Source organism: Eptesicus fuscus, chromosome 17, assembly GCF_027574615.1.
Source record: "Eptesicus fuscus isolate TK198812 chromosome 17, DD_ASM_mEF_20220401, whole genome shotgun sequence".
Classification (NCBI taxonomy): Eukaryota; Metazoa; Chordata; class Mammalia; order Chiroptera; family Vespertilionidae; genus Eptesicus; species Eptesicus fuscus.
The window spans coordinates 35226076-35239699 of record NC_072489.1 but is presented as its reverse complement, the minus strand read 5'-3'; the positions used below and the strand labels follow the sequence as shown (position 1 = coordinate 35239699).

General features: G+C 44.5%; 1 long non-coding RNA gene across 1 annotated transcript; it reads right to left on the bottom strand.

Annotated features, from left to right (window-relative positions):
* Nucleotides 1–950: 950 nt before the first annotated feature.
* Nucleotides 951–3747, bottom strand: LOC129152055 (uncharacterized). Its single transcript, XR_008558792.1, has 2 exons — nt 3602–3747; nt 951–1369 (listed from the first exon to the last, which is right to left on the bottom strand). It is a non-coding gene; the product is annotated as an uncharacterized LOC129152055 (long non-coding RNA).
* Between the last annotated feature and the right edge of the window lie 9877 nt (nt 3748–13624).

The following is a 13624-nucleotide window of genomic DNA, read 5'->3' as shown; positions in this document are numbered from 1 at the left end:
CAGAGAGCTCTCCTCCGGCCCCGTATGGAGTGGGAAGTGGAACATTTCACACAAGTTCTGGGAAAGCACATGAGGGGGCAGGTCTGTCGGGCCCCCAAACTTGGTTATTGATGCTCCAAGTTGGCTGCAGTGAGAATGCCTGGTCTGGAGAGTGCAGACGACCGACCAGTAGTTAAGTAGCCAGAGAGGCTAGTTACACTTTCAAAGCGGTTGCTCTTCCTTTCTTTTCTCTCTTCTGTGTGACTCCCACCCAGACTAAGAAATAGAGCACTGCCAATATTTTAGAAGATGCCCCCCTTCCTGTGTGCCCCTCTCTGATCACATCCCCCCACCCCAAGTAGATAATCACTATCTTATGTTTTGTGGACTCCACTTCCTTTTTTTTCTTTATACATTTACTAATTATGTGTACATACATAAATCATACAGTTTAAACTATTTATGAAACTTATGAACATGGAGCACTGCTGTTCATATAATTTTGGGACTTCTTTCATTATTTTGTTTGTGAGGTTCATCTATGTGGCTGCTATCGCTGTAATTCTTTCATTTTCATTGCTATATTCTATTTCTTTGTTCAAATGACTAACAGTGAGAACCCTTCATTTGTCTGCTTTATGTTACAAACTCATTCTCCCTATCCTCCTGCTTCTGACTTGGCTGCTGGCCCATCTAATTGAGTTTGTGCAAGAAGAGAGGAAAATGTATTTATTTAGGTCTGTAAAACACCAAGAGTATACCTACATGGAGAGCCACGCTGAGGAATGGGGAAGAGCCACGGATGGGGAGTTTGACAGTTTAGAGTTTGCATCCTGGCTCAGCCGCTTATTACTACATCATCTTAGAAATTCATGTAAGCTCTGAGCCATGTTAATAAGAATAATAATGCTTTTAAAAAAATTAAGATTTTTAGGTGCAAGTGACAGAAATCAAAGTCAATGTGACTAAAAACAAAACACAAATTCATTTATTTACTGAACAGAGAATCCCAGGGACAGAATTTAGATACAGCTGAGTTCAGATGTTTATACAGTTTCAGGAATACGGATTTCTCTACCTCTCACTCCTTTTCCTTCCTGAGTTGATGTCAGTTTAAGTGGGATCTCTGCAGGTGGAGATACAAATGGCCACCAGCAGCTCTATGCTTCCTTTCTAGGACTTGGGAACTTCTCCATGGGTCCAGCCAATGTCTCAGGGCTGACTTGTTTTAGTCTAGCGTGGTTCATAAGTCTCCGAATGAGTTATTGTGGCTCTTATGGGCCAGGCCTCTCCAGGGGCATGTAGGTTCCCACAGCCCATGTAGTGAGAATAAGTAAGGTGTCCAAAGGAAAACTGAGATGTTGTTGCCTAAAGGAAAGGGCATGGATGCCTGACAGAAAACAAACAAACCCAAGAGATAATGATAATCCTTCTCTATTGTTTTGTCCTAAATTGCCTTAGCTCAGGCCTTAAAGGATAACTTCAAGGGAGGATCATATTGGCCACTATGAGCTCCTGAACACCCATTGGCTAGGGAACCTTTGCAAAGGTGAGGTTGGCTTGGCACATTCTGACTGAAACAGAGGTTGGCTTGGCACATTCTGACTGGAACAGAGGTTGGCTTGGCACATTCTGACTGGAGCAGAGGTGGCTGTGAAAGTCATTGTAATCAACAGGGCTCCTCCGACTTTTTTTGAGGTGTTTATTGTCTTAATTGCTTAAAGCACCCAAATATTGTAAAGTTATACCGGGTGGTTGACCCTGAGGAAGTGTACTTCCTCATGGAGCATGTGAGCAAAGGGGACGTGGTTGATTATCTACGGGACTGTGGCCACATTTCTGAGGAGGAGGCCCAAAGCATTTTCCAGTAGTTGGTGTCCACTGTGTAGTACTGCCACCAGAGGGGCATTGTCCACAGGGACCTGAAGCCAGAGAACTGAATATCAAACTTGCAGATTTGGGCCTCAGCACTGAATTTATCACCCACAAGCTGCCTCCCTGATGCCCTCCCAGAGCCTCCCCTTCATGGGCCACAACTAGGATGGCCCTGCAGTAGCCGGGGTGGGTGTGTGTGTGTGTGGGGGGGAGAGGGGCTTCTATATAAGATGGTCACTGGGAACCTTGCTTTTCATGGGAGATGACTTCTGGGACTACAGCAACAGATACTGAGTAGGCACTGCCACGTCCCCTATTTCATCTCTTATGAATGCCATAAACTGTTACAAAGATTAATAAATCTTGACCTCAGCGACAGAGGAACTCTAGAAGAATTAATGAGGAATCCATGGCTAAACATGGGCCTGGCCAATTAACTGAGACCTTACAGTGAGTCACCCTGTGACATCCTGGACCCCCAGGTGACCAAGGGAATGATGACCCCGGGGTTTGAGTGGGACCCGATCCAGGACTCAATAGACAGAAGGTATGACAGAGTGATGGCCGCATACCTGACACCAAGAGCTAAAGCCTAAGTGGAGGGCTGCCCCATCATCATGCGATCCTTTCCTTCCCTTCCCTTCCCCAGACTTCAACAGCCGTGGTGCTTCCCTAACCCGGAAGGTTCAGTCATCAGGGCAGAGAGCCTGCCAGTCCCCCAATCATCCTGTAATCAGGAACTACCACTCCCAGCCCAGTCCCCCCCCCCCGCCCCCCCCCCCCCGCATGGCCCGGGGGCCTTCCCCTCCACACACTGCACCAGCTGCAGCTGCAGTGGTGAAGTCCCAGAGCGAGCCAACAATGAAAACTCCTTCAACACTGGGCGGCCGCCGCCAGGGGTGGGCAGGAGAGTCTTCCATTTCATACTAAGACGTAAATGCTGCCCGCTGTCCACTAAGAAACAGCATGGCAAATGGAGCCAAGTGTCATGTTTTAAATTGTGGATGGCAAGGCAGGGCCACAAAGACTCCCGGAAGGGCAATCTGCACACTCCCTGCGTTTTAAATGTGAACGCGATGATGTTGAGCTCTAGGAGGTCGGCAACGTGACGCGGGAGGTCGGCCAGAGGCTGGGCACGAACAGCTGTGGGTGGGAGCCGGGCAGGAAGTACACGGTGAGTGTGAGGAACCCCCAGGAGAAAGGATTTGGTCCAGAAGATGATGGAGGCACGCTAACTGCCTCAGCATTCTCTGCTCACAATTCAAATCAGGAGGGTCCCCGGCACCTCTGTGGCTTTCAGATGCATTCTCCCCAAATGCCTGGTGGGTTTGGAGGATGCCTGGAGGCCTCTGGGGGACAAGAGGAGAGGCCACGTTGCTTGAGGCCCACCCTTCAGCCCCCACATGGCTGAAACTTCAGAGACTTTTTTCCTGGGGCCTTTCTCCCTATCCCAGCTCTTCTTTTCTTCCATGTTTGTGGGGTAGGGGGACAGTTTTTACTAAAGTACTGGGTTCTTCCGATCTTGGAATAAACTGGATACTCCAGGAAGATGTATCCGAACCTCTTTTGTATTCTCCCTGCACAGAATTGGGACTGTGCACCTTCCAGTTTGGGAAGCATGTAGTGATAGTACATGGACTTAATCAGAACAACTAGTGGAGAAATGACGAGAGCGTTTTCACAGGACCTCCCAACAGCAATGAAGGCGGTGGGCCGTTAAGTTCCCAGAGGAAGGGACATGCCATACCATGCAGGGTCACCCAGGGAAGCCCCCGGATCCATCAGGAGGCAGAGGGCGCTGGGAGAGGTTTTCCTTCCTGGAACTCCGGGAGGTCAGCAGGACTCATCTCTCTTTGGCTCTCAGCTTTGCTCACCTCCCTGTGTGCTGGGGGCTTTCTGGCTGGGCTCTCTATGAAGGCAAGATGGCCACCAACAGTCTCAGGCTGATGTCATCCCAACAGAAATAGAACTCCTCTTGCCCCGTGATTCCAACACTCAGGGCCGCACCTGGGGCCCATGTGTCTTTTCTGTGTTGCTCTCCTAGCACACACATTCCGTGGTCTGAGTATGTTAGCCTCACGACAGGCATTTTTCGGTGCTGCTACAGTTCTCATACCTTCATTTGTAATGAGCCATAGGTGTGCCATCTGTGTACAATTTAGAAAAAATCATCCAAGAGAGGAGAGAAAACGGACACAGATGTTGGGTAGATGGTTATTTGCCTGTAGAGAATGTTAGTGCGTAATTCAAAGACAAGAAGCAGCTAAATATTGCAAAGAAGTAAAAATTAGTTTAAGTGTTCAAGGAGCATGGTATTCTTGGGTTGTTTTCCATGTCATTTTCTCTTGGCCATTCTTCCCATTTAATCATTTAACGCTTGTATATCGCCTTTATATCATAAAGGAAAATTGCCATTGAGATACAGTTGCTGGGTCTCTCCTGGACTTTTTTTTTTTTCTTTTGATACTCTAAGGAAATAAGTATGGGTACTTTCAGCTGTGATTAAGGTATTTATTTACTAATAATTGCTAGTATTTGAGTTATTTGAACTAGAAACTGCTATAAGTTTAACTGCTTGAATCTTTTTTTGAGTGCCCACTGTATGCCACCGTATAGCTATCAAAGTGTGCAGTCACTTTACTTTTTCACTTGGAAAGTTACTGAAACAAACAAATGCAGATGAAAATGTATTTTCTTTTCTTTTTTTTTAAAATATATTTTATTGACTTTTTACAGAGAGGAAAGGAGAGGGACAGAGAGCTAGAAACGTCGATGAGAGAGAAACATCAACCAGCTGCCTCTTGCACACCCCCTACCGGGGATGTGCCCGCAACCAATGTACATGCCCTTGATCGGAATCGAACCTGGGACCTTTCAGTCCGCAGACCGACGCTCTATCCACTGAGCCAAACCGGTTTCGGCTGAAAATGTATTTTCTGATAGCAGAGGGCAGGAAGCGAATATCTGTTCATATGAATATTTTAATAGGTGTCCGGTGCCCTGTGAACCCCAGTGTATATAGCAGGAGGCTGCGAGATGCAGCCAGCTAAGTCACATGTCAAGGTCACACAGCGCCTCATGGCCTGAGCTGGATTTCAAAGCCAGATATGCCTGACCCCATGCCAAGTGCACTCACTGTTCTATGTGCTTAAAAATGTAAAGGGAATTCATGTGTGTGGCACAGTTTTAGAGGCCTCAAAGAACAGTAGTATAATGGAGGGGTGTTGGGGAGCCCCAATAATTCTTTAGAGAGGAGTATCCTGTCAGAGGAATGTGGTTTCTTTTTATTTTTAACATTTTTTTCTGAGCTGTGTTGTGTTACTAAACAGAGCTGCGTCGTGGCCTAAGGGCCTCTTGTCAGCATCCCCCTCCGAGAAATGTGCTTTTAGAACATTGTTTGCAGCCCGCCTGGGAACACGTGTAAATGCCTCTATGTGAAGTCTTCGGAGAGGAAATAGGGATGGACCTTCTCTTGCAGTTTATGAGGTTCCCCTTGATGTACTGTTATTCTCCCACACTTTCTTGATGTAAAACCTTATAATAATCATAAGATATTGCAAATATAAATGCCTTATCCCTTCCTTAAGGCTCATGGAGGCAGTCTTTAACAACCACACCGGTAGCTAACATTTATGTAAATGCTTAATGTGGGCAGATTTTATGCTTTGTGGTATAATATGGATTACTTCATTTCATTTTCTTTTTTTTTGTGTGTTTTGTTAATACTCACCCTGGAATATTTTTCCATTGATTTTTAGACAGAGTGGAAGGGAGGGGGAGAGACAGAGAGAGAAACATCGAAGTGAGAGAGACACATCGACTGATTGCCTTCCATAGGCACCATGCACCCTGGTCAGGGCCAGGGGTCTAGCCTGCAACCGAGGTACATGCTCTTGACCGTAATCGAACCTGGGACCCTTCAGTCCACATGCTGATGCTCTCTATCCACTGAGCCAAACTGGCTAGGTCTCATTTCATTTTCTTGGTAAGTCCATGAGGGTAGGAACTGAGATTTGGAAAGATCAATAAAAACACTCTTTTTCTCCCTCAGTTCAAAACCCATTTAGAGGTAGAAATAGGTATCAAACTGCCACCTTAAGTACTAATATTACTGATAATTGGGGGACGAGGCTTAGAATGCAGTACTTTCCCCATAAAAAAGACAGATAGCCAGTCGCAGTCCCTCACAGCCCCCAAACAATCACAGACCGACTTGCAAGGGCGCCTGCCCCTATTTCATCTATGGCATGGAGGAACTGGGAAGGATGAGCGCTCTCTAACAGGCAGATCCCCAGTGGAAAAAAAGGACCAGAAGGGCTGAGCTGAGCCTGTGCGGGTGTTGCTCCCAAACTCAGGAGTCAGCAAGCAAACTCTGCTTCCTGTGGGAAAAGGTGAGGGGGTAGAGAAAGGCCATGATGCTAAGTCTACTGAAGTTCCTGCCACATGGGACCAATGGGAAGGAGGTCTTTGTCTCCAATTGTAGGTTCTGAGACGGATCTGTCCTACAGTGAAGGAAACCACTGAGACACTGCATAAGAGCTTGCAATGAGTAAGTGGCCGAGGAGTCTAATAGGGCCACTGTAGACGTGGCAGAGTCAGGCTTGAACCAGGCCAGCTAGGACAGGCTCTGGCTTAGTTCACATACAGAGCAATGGGAAATCTAAAAGGGAGGGCGGATGTGAGAGGGATACAAGCAGAAGTGATGAAAGTTGGACTCACTGGTTATGAAAGTTGGGGAGTTGTCAAAAGGACTCAAAGTGTTCTAGCATGCCTAGTTGGAAAATAGCAAAATTATTTTAAAATATTTGTTTCCGGGAGAGAATAACTAGTTCTTCCATGCCATAGATGAAATAGGGGCAGGCACCCTTGCAAGTCGGTCTGTGATTGTTTGGGGGCTGTGAGGGACTGCGACTGCCTATCTGTCTTTTTTATGGGGAAAGTACTGCATTCCTACTTGGCTGGTAGTTCTAAGCCTCGTCCCCCAATTATCAGTGCTCTTTTGGGCATGTGAGTTTGAGGTACCTTGAGGCTGTTGGAAATTTGAGTCTGCAACTTAGAAGATTGGCAGCACAGATGCAGATTTTGGAGTCGGCCATTTAAAGGTGAGACTACAGAAAGAGGAGGTTGGTTTCATACCTGAGTTTTGTATTTGAAATATGCCCAAAGATTGGAGTTGGTAACCTTGAGCAACGTGATCTAGTTTAAAGGCAAGGCCCAGCATTGGCTCAGAACTTAACGTCATCTTTCAACCATAGCCCTCGTGCAATCGAGGGCAAGCTTACAGGTTGCACTGGTGTGCAGGACAGTTCCTGTTTGCCCCTCCAAGGTCACTGTCCATCCCATTTCCACTTTGTTCTCGACCCAGTTGATCCATGCATGGGCTTCATCAACGAAGCTCCCTTGGGTTTAGACTTGATGGGACCTGGAAGGCAGGAGGAGTGTGAGGTTTATTTTCTTGCTTCATTTATGGTTGGGTCCTGTGGACTAGCTGCTCTCCTTTACCCAAGACTCTCTACAGTTATTCTGTAGAAAGTTCCAGTAGCTGCTCTCTCCCATAGCCCCTCAGGCCTAGAAGTGGTAGTAGTTTTCAGGAACTCTGCTGACCTTGTTAGATTTTATTAACGAAGTCCTTACCTTTATAAATAGTGTATTTGTTGAAGTCTCCCAAGTTTCCTAGTTCCTACTGGGACCTGGAATAATTAATATATCTAGTAGACCAGAAGGAACTTAGGTTTGCCAAGGCACTAGCCCTACCCTTAATAAACAGAGGGGTCTTCAAATCTGGAAGTCTCAGACCCGGGAGGAGACAACAGAATTAGTACAGGGTGTGCAAATCCACAAACACATGCAGCATTGTCAGCGGACAGAGTATCTTACACAGTTATCATGATTGTTCAAATGTTTTATAAGTGCCCAACTGATGCATAAAATAAAAAGGTGTATTTGAAAATAGTATGAAATTCATTTTAACTGTTGTCTTTCTATATATTAATCAATAGGTAACTTGTATTAAAAATATAACTATTGCCATGTTTGGCTAAGGAAATATTTAAAATGTGTAGAGTGAGCTCACACGCAAAGAAATTTAGGCAGAGTTCTGGATCAAGGTGGCAGAGTAGGTAAATGCTGTGCTTGCCTCCTCCCAGGACCACGTAAAAATTGCAATGAAATTATAGAACAATCCACCTGGAGAATCATCTGAAGACTAGCTTCTAGTTATAAGACTAGAAGTCCTATAACTAAGGGTATAAAGAAGAGGCCACATGGAGTATAGTAGGAGGGGCTGAGACGTGAAACAGGCTGACCCCACACCCATGTGTGGCGGTTGAGAAGCAGGAGGGATATCTCAGCTGAGAAGGGAGGGGTGCCAGCCTCACACCGGAATCCTCAGCCTGGAGCACCAGTGCGAGAAAGAGGAGCCCTCACAACATCTGGGTGAGATGGAGGGCAGCTGGAACCCAGATGACCTCTTCTAGGGCCAAGCACAGACTCATTGGCTCAAAGGCACTCACCCTGGGCTCTGGTAGAGGAACAGAGGCTTGGGAGGCACCAGAGACAGAGAGGGAGAAACTGAGTTGTGTGGCTTCAGGGTGAGGGCTGGAGGGACAGCCGCCATTGTCCCTGTGTGGAGCCCTCCTCCCACGCAGCCAATTCTGAATCTGCGTTTACCTAGTGATCTTTACTTACCCCACCCTGGTGACTCCCAGAGACCCTGCCCACCCAACACACACCACCAGGGACTGTTTGTATGGGAGGTAGCTGGCCTTGGCTCAAGCTGTAGACTTTCAAAAAACAAAATAAAACAAAACTCTCAAAGGTCCGCACGCTCTAGGCAGGTAGTGGTTGGCCTCGATGTGCCTGGTGACTTTTGCTTAGTAGCCCCAGACTCAGCACTGCTTCCAAATATAAATCCACATTAACCTGGTGAACCCACTCGCCCCACCCTGGTGACTCCCTGAGATGCTGCCTCACCCAGTTCGCATACTGCCTGAGGCTCTTTCAGCGGTTGAGCCTTATGGGCAGTGGGCAGGCAGCGGCAGGCCTCCAGGTGCCTGGTGCCATTAGCTGAGCTGCACAGGCCTGGAACTGGTGGCAGCTGAACTTGGTTTGCAGTGTGGCCTCTCCCATGCAACTCCAGGTCCTGCACAGGCAGCTACGGACTGTGGATCGCTGTATAGCTCCTACCAGGTGGCCCTGGGTTGGTCACAGGCATCCAAATTGAAGTAAAACTGTCATTATTTGCGGTTGACATGATATTATATATCGAGAACCCTAAAGATACCACAAGAAAACTATTAGAACTGATAAGTGAATTCAGTCAAGTAGGAGGATGCAAAATTAATATTCAGAAATCAGTTGCATTTTTATACACTGATAATGAACTATCACAAAGAAAAATGAAGAAAAAGATCCCATTTACAATTGCATCAAAAAATAAAATAAAATGTTTAGGAATAAATTTAACCAAGGTGGTAAAAGACCTGCACTTGGGAAATTATAAGACGTTGAAGAAAGAAATTGAGTAAGATACAAATAAATGGAGCATATACTATGCTCATGGAAAAAAAATAATTAACATTGTTAAAATGTCTGTACTATCCAAAATAAAATATAGATTCAGTGAAATCCCTTTCAAAATACCAATTTCATATTTCATAGAACTCAAACAAATAATCCAAAAATTTATATGGAACTACAAAGGACCACAGCAATCTTGAGAAAGAATAACAAAGTTGGAAGTATCATGCTACCAGATATCAAACTAAACTATAAGGTTATAGTAATCAAAATAGCATGGTACTGGTATAAAACCAGATACATCAATTAATGGAACAGAATAGAGAGCCCAGAAATAGATTCACACCTATATGGTCAATTAAAATATGACAAAGGAGGCAAGAATATGCAGTGGGGTAAAGGCAATCTATTCAATAAATGGTGTTGGGAAAATTGGACAGATACATTCAAAATAATATAAACCACCTTTTTACAACATATACTAGTACAAGAATAAACTAAAAATGGATTAAATGCTCAAAACCATAAAAACCCTAGAAGAAAACATAAGCAGTAAAAATATTCTCTTGTAATATTTTTTCTCATCTATCTCCTTGGGCAAGGGAAACAAAAGAAAAAAATAAATGGGACTAGATAAAACTAAAAAGTTTTTGCACAGCAAAGGAAACCATCAACAAAATGAAAGGCAACCTACTGACTGGGAGAAGATATTTGCCAATGGTACATTCAATAAGGGGTTAATATTAAAAATTTATAAAGAACTTAGACAACTTAACACAGACAGGGAGGGATGGAAGAAGGAAGGAAGGAAGGAAGGAAGGAAGGAAGGAAGGAAGGAAGGAAGGAAGGAAGGAAACAATCTAATTAAAAAATGGGCAGAGGACATGAATAGATACTTCTCCAAAGAGGACATACAGATGGCCAATAGACATATGAAAAGATGCTCAATGTCACTAATCATCAGAGAAATGCAAATTAAAATCACAATAAGATATCACTTCACACCTATTAGAATGACTATCATCAATAAATCAACAAATAAATAAGTGTTGGCAAGAATGTGGAGAAAAGGGAACCCTTGTGCACTGTTGGCGGGAATGCAGATTGGTACAACCACTGTGGAAAACAGTGTGAAAGTTCCTCAAAAAATTAAAAATGGAAAATATTGCTGCCTTATGACCCAGCAATTTCATTTCTGGATATATAACTGAAGAAATTCAAAACACTAATTCAAAAGACTTTATGCACCCCTATGTTCATTGCAGCATTATTTACAATATCCAAGATATAGAAGCAACCCAAATGCCCATCAATAGACAAGTTGATAAAGAAGATGTAATATACTATATATGCACAAGAGAACATTACTCAGCCATAAAAAGAATGAAATCTTACCATTTGTGACAACATGGATGGACATACCAGTAGAGGGTATTATGCTGAGTGAAGTAAATCAGACAGAGAAAAACAAATACCATATGATTTCAGTTATATGAGTAATGTAAAGAAAAAAAAATATATGAACACACGAAACAGACTCATAGATACAGAGAACAGACTGATGGTTGGCAGAGGGGAGGGAGGTTGGGGAACTGGGTGAAAAAGATGAATGGATTAAGAAGTACAAATTGACAGTTACAGAACAGTCACATGGATGTCAAGTACAGCATAGGGAATATAGTCAATAACGTAATAACTAGAATGGTGTCAGGTGGGTACTAGAATTATCAGGAGATAATTTCCTAAATTATATAGTTGTCTAACCACCACATTTTATACCTGAAACGAACATAAAATAATACTGAATGGCAACTGTAACTGACAAAAAGTTAGAAACTACTTCCAATGCCTTTGTTGCTAAAAGTTCAGCAACCTTTTCCTTGGTCCCAAACTAGAAGGATGTGGAATGAACTGGTTCAGTCCTAACTATTTCAACGTTTAGGATAGAGACAAAGATGACCACCCACATCTTGAAAGAATTTTTATAAAATGTTTCTAACTTTGTCATTTCTAGGACGAAATTCAGGTCCTCGGTCTTGCACAAAAGAGTCCACCACATTCTCAGCTTTGGCAACACCTTGTCCCTTGTGTGACCCGCTGTGCGGCTCAAGCAGTGAGCAGAGTCTATGGAGAGCAAAAATAAACATCTCTAAGGGCCTGTGGAATTTGACGGCCTGTGCACGTGGGGCAGACAGTGGGCTGTGTGCCAGGCTCTGCAGGTGAGCCCTCCAGCAGGCCACACGCGTTTTTAGCCACTCTGCAAACTCGAGGAGAGAGGGCCAACCTGGCAGTGAAGCCTGTTCCCAGGTTTGGCCTGGTCTGGGTCAGGGCCTGGCCAGGTCCGGGTGTACTTAGTGAGACACCTTCACTTAGGGCGCTGTTACTCAGATGCTGGGAAGGCTGGCCAACCTGGTTTGACAGTGAATAAAAGGAACAGAGAAAGACTAGGCAATTTCTTCCCTCCATTCCTCCTCAAGCTCCCTGTACCCCTGCCCTGTGTGATTTGGGAAATTGTCCGGCACTCGAGAATTGGAGGTTTCATTCACTAAATATTTGCTGGGTGCCTGTTCTCTTCCGTGCGCTGTCCCAAGCACTGGAGACAGAGTGGTAATTAGGAGCATCACTCTTAGGGGGCCCCCACGCTTCTGCCTCCACTCTCTCTCAGACTCCATTCTGCACAGCACTCCATGATGTGCAGGGTTAAGTGGAACTACTCGACAGAAATATTTGACTTGTTATATCCTCCCATCGCAACAACGTGGCGGGTTACACAGTGAGGAAAAGGTTGCGGTATAGACAGGCGGCACTGCTCTTCAAGAAAAGGCTCTCTATTGACTAATAAAAAGACTCTGTGAAATGCATCTCAGGCCCCAAATGTCTCCTCTGCAGCCCAGAAACCTCGAGTATAACATAGGTGGACCTAATAGCTCCATATTCTATGAAAATGAAAAATTAGAGTTGTGCAAAGCCACTGAGTTAGACACAAACATTTATCACCCCACATTTTTTGAGCGCCAGCTTTAGAGCAGACATTGTGCTGGGCACTGACTACATTCTACATTTTTTTCTTTTTTTTTTTTTTTCTTTTGAACTCCAAAGCTTGACTTAGCTTTATTTTTTGTTTTTATTTTTTATATTGTTTGAAGTATTACAAATAGTAGTACATATGTCTCCTTTTTTCCCCCCCATTGACCTCCCCCCAGCCTCCCCTACCCCCCAGTACATGCCCTCACCTGCCCCCCACCCCCACCCCCAGTGTCTTGTATCCGTTGGTTATGCTTATATGCATGTGTACAAGTCCTTCGGTTGATCTCTTACAGCCCACCCCCCCCCCACCTCCCCTGCCTTCCCCCTGTAGTTTGACAGTCTGTTCAATGCTTCTTTGCCTCTGTATCTATTTTCCCCCCATTTCTTTCCTTCAAAAAAATCTTGCCTCTGCAGACTAGAAATAAACATATAATAACAAAAAATGTTTGAGTCCCAATTTCAATGTCCAACAGTTCTGAGTCCCCGTTTCAATGTCAAACGGTTCCTTATGTTTACATGTCAGCCATGATATCTGGATGGTGGGCACATGGTGGCAATGCAGGTCCGACCCTCTCTGGTTTGATCCTGGGCAACCTGCAGCGACGCACAGCTGCTGACTGCTAGCGTGGCAAGGCGTCATCAGCGTCTTCCATCTCTGGACTGTTTCTCCTCTTGTCTTCGTGGGAGGAGCAGACCTGTCAATTCCTCTCTGTTGTAGGAATCCACATGGTCTTGGAGTTGTTTTCTGAAAATATACAAACATATTCTCGACCAAAAGTTAATAAAGGAATCTTTTCTATATAATTGATTTGGGATCCTTTTTATTTTTGCCCAAATGATTTTTCTTTGTCTTATTTAGACACCATGTGTGTTTTTCATGGGTGTCTTGCTGTTAGCATTACAAATGAAAATTAATTTTGTAAAGTAAAAATTTTCTAGATGTAATTTACTTATAGGATATTTTTCCTTACATGAATTTTCAAAGAGGGCTTCAGCTCAGGTCTACCACTTTTTTCATATGTACTTCCAACTCAGAGAGAAAAGAACTCTATCACTGCCGAGAACGGTAGCAGGTGGCAAGCTCCTGGCTATGAATTGTACTGTCAACAGACGATTAGACTCAGAAGTACGCATTTTTCTGACGTTGCCTGGAGTCAGTGGCTCTGTGGATGAGGGCCTACACGGTGGGAAAGAATCTTGCTTTCTACTCCCTCTGCCTCTTCTG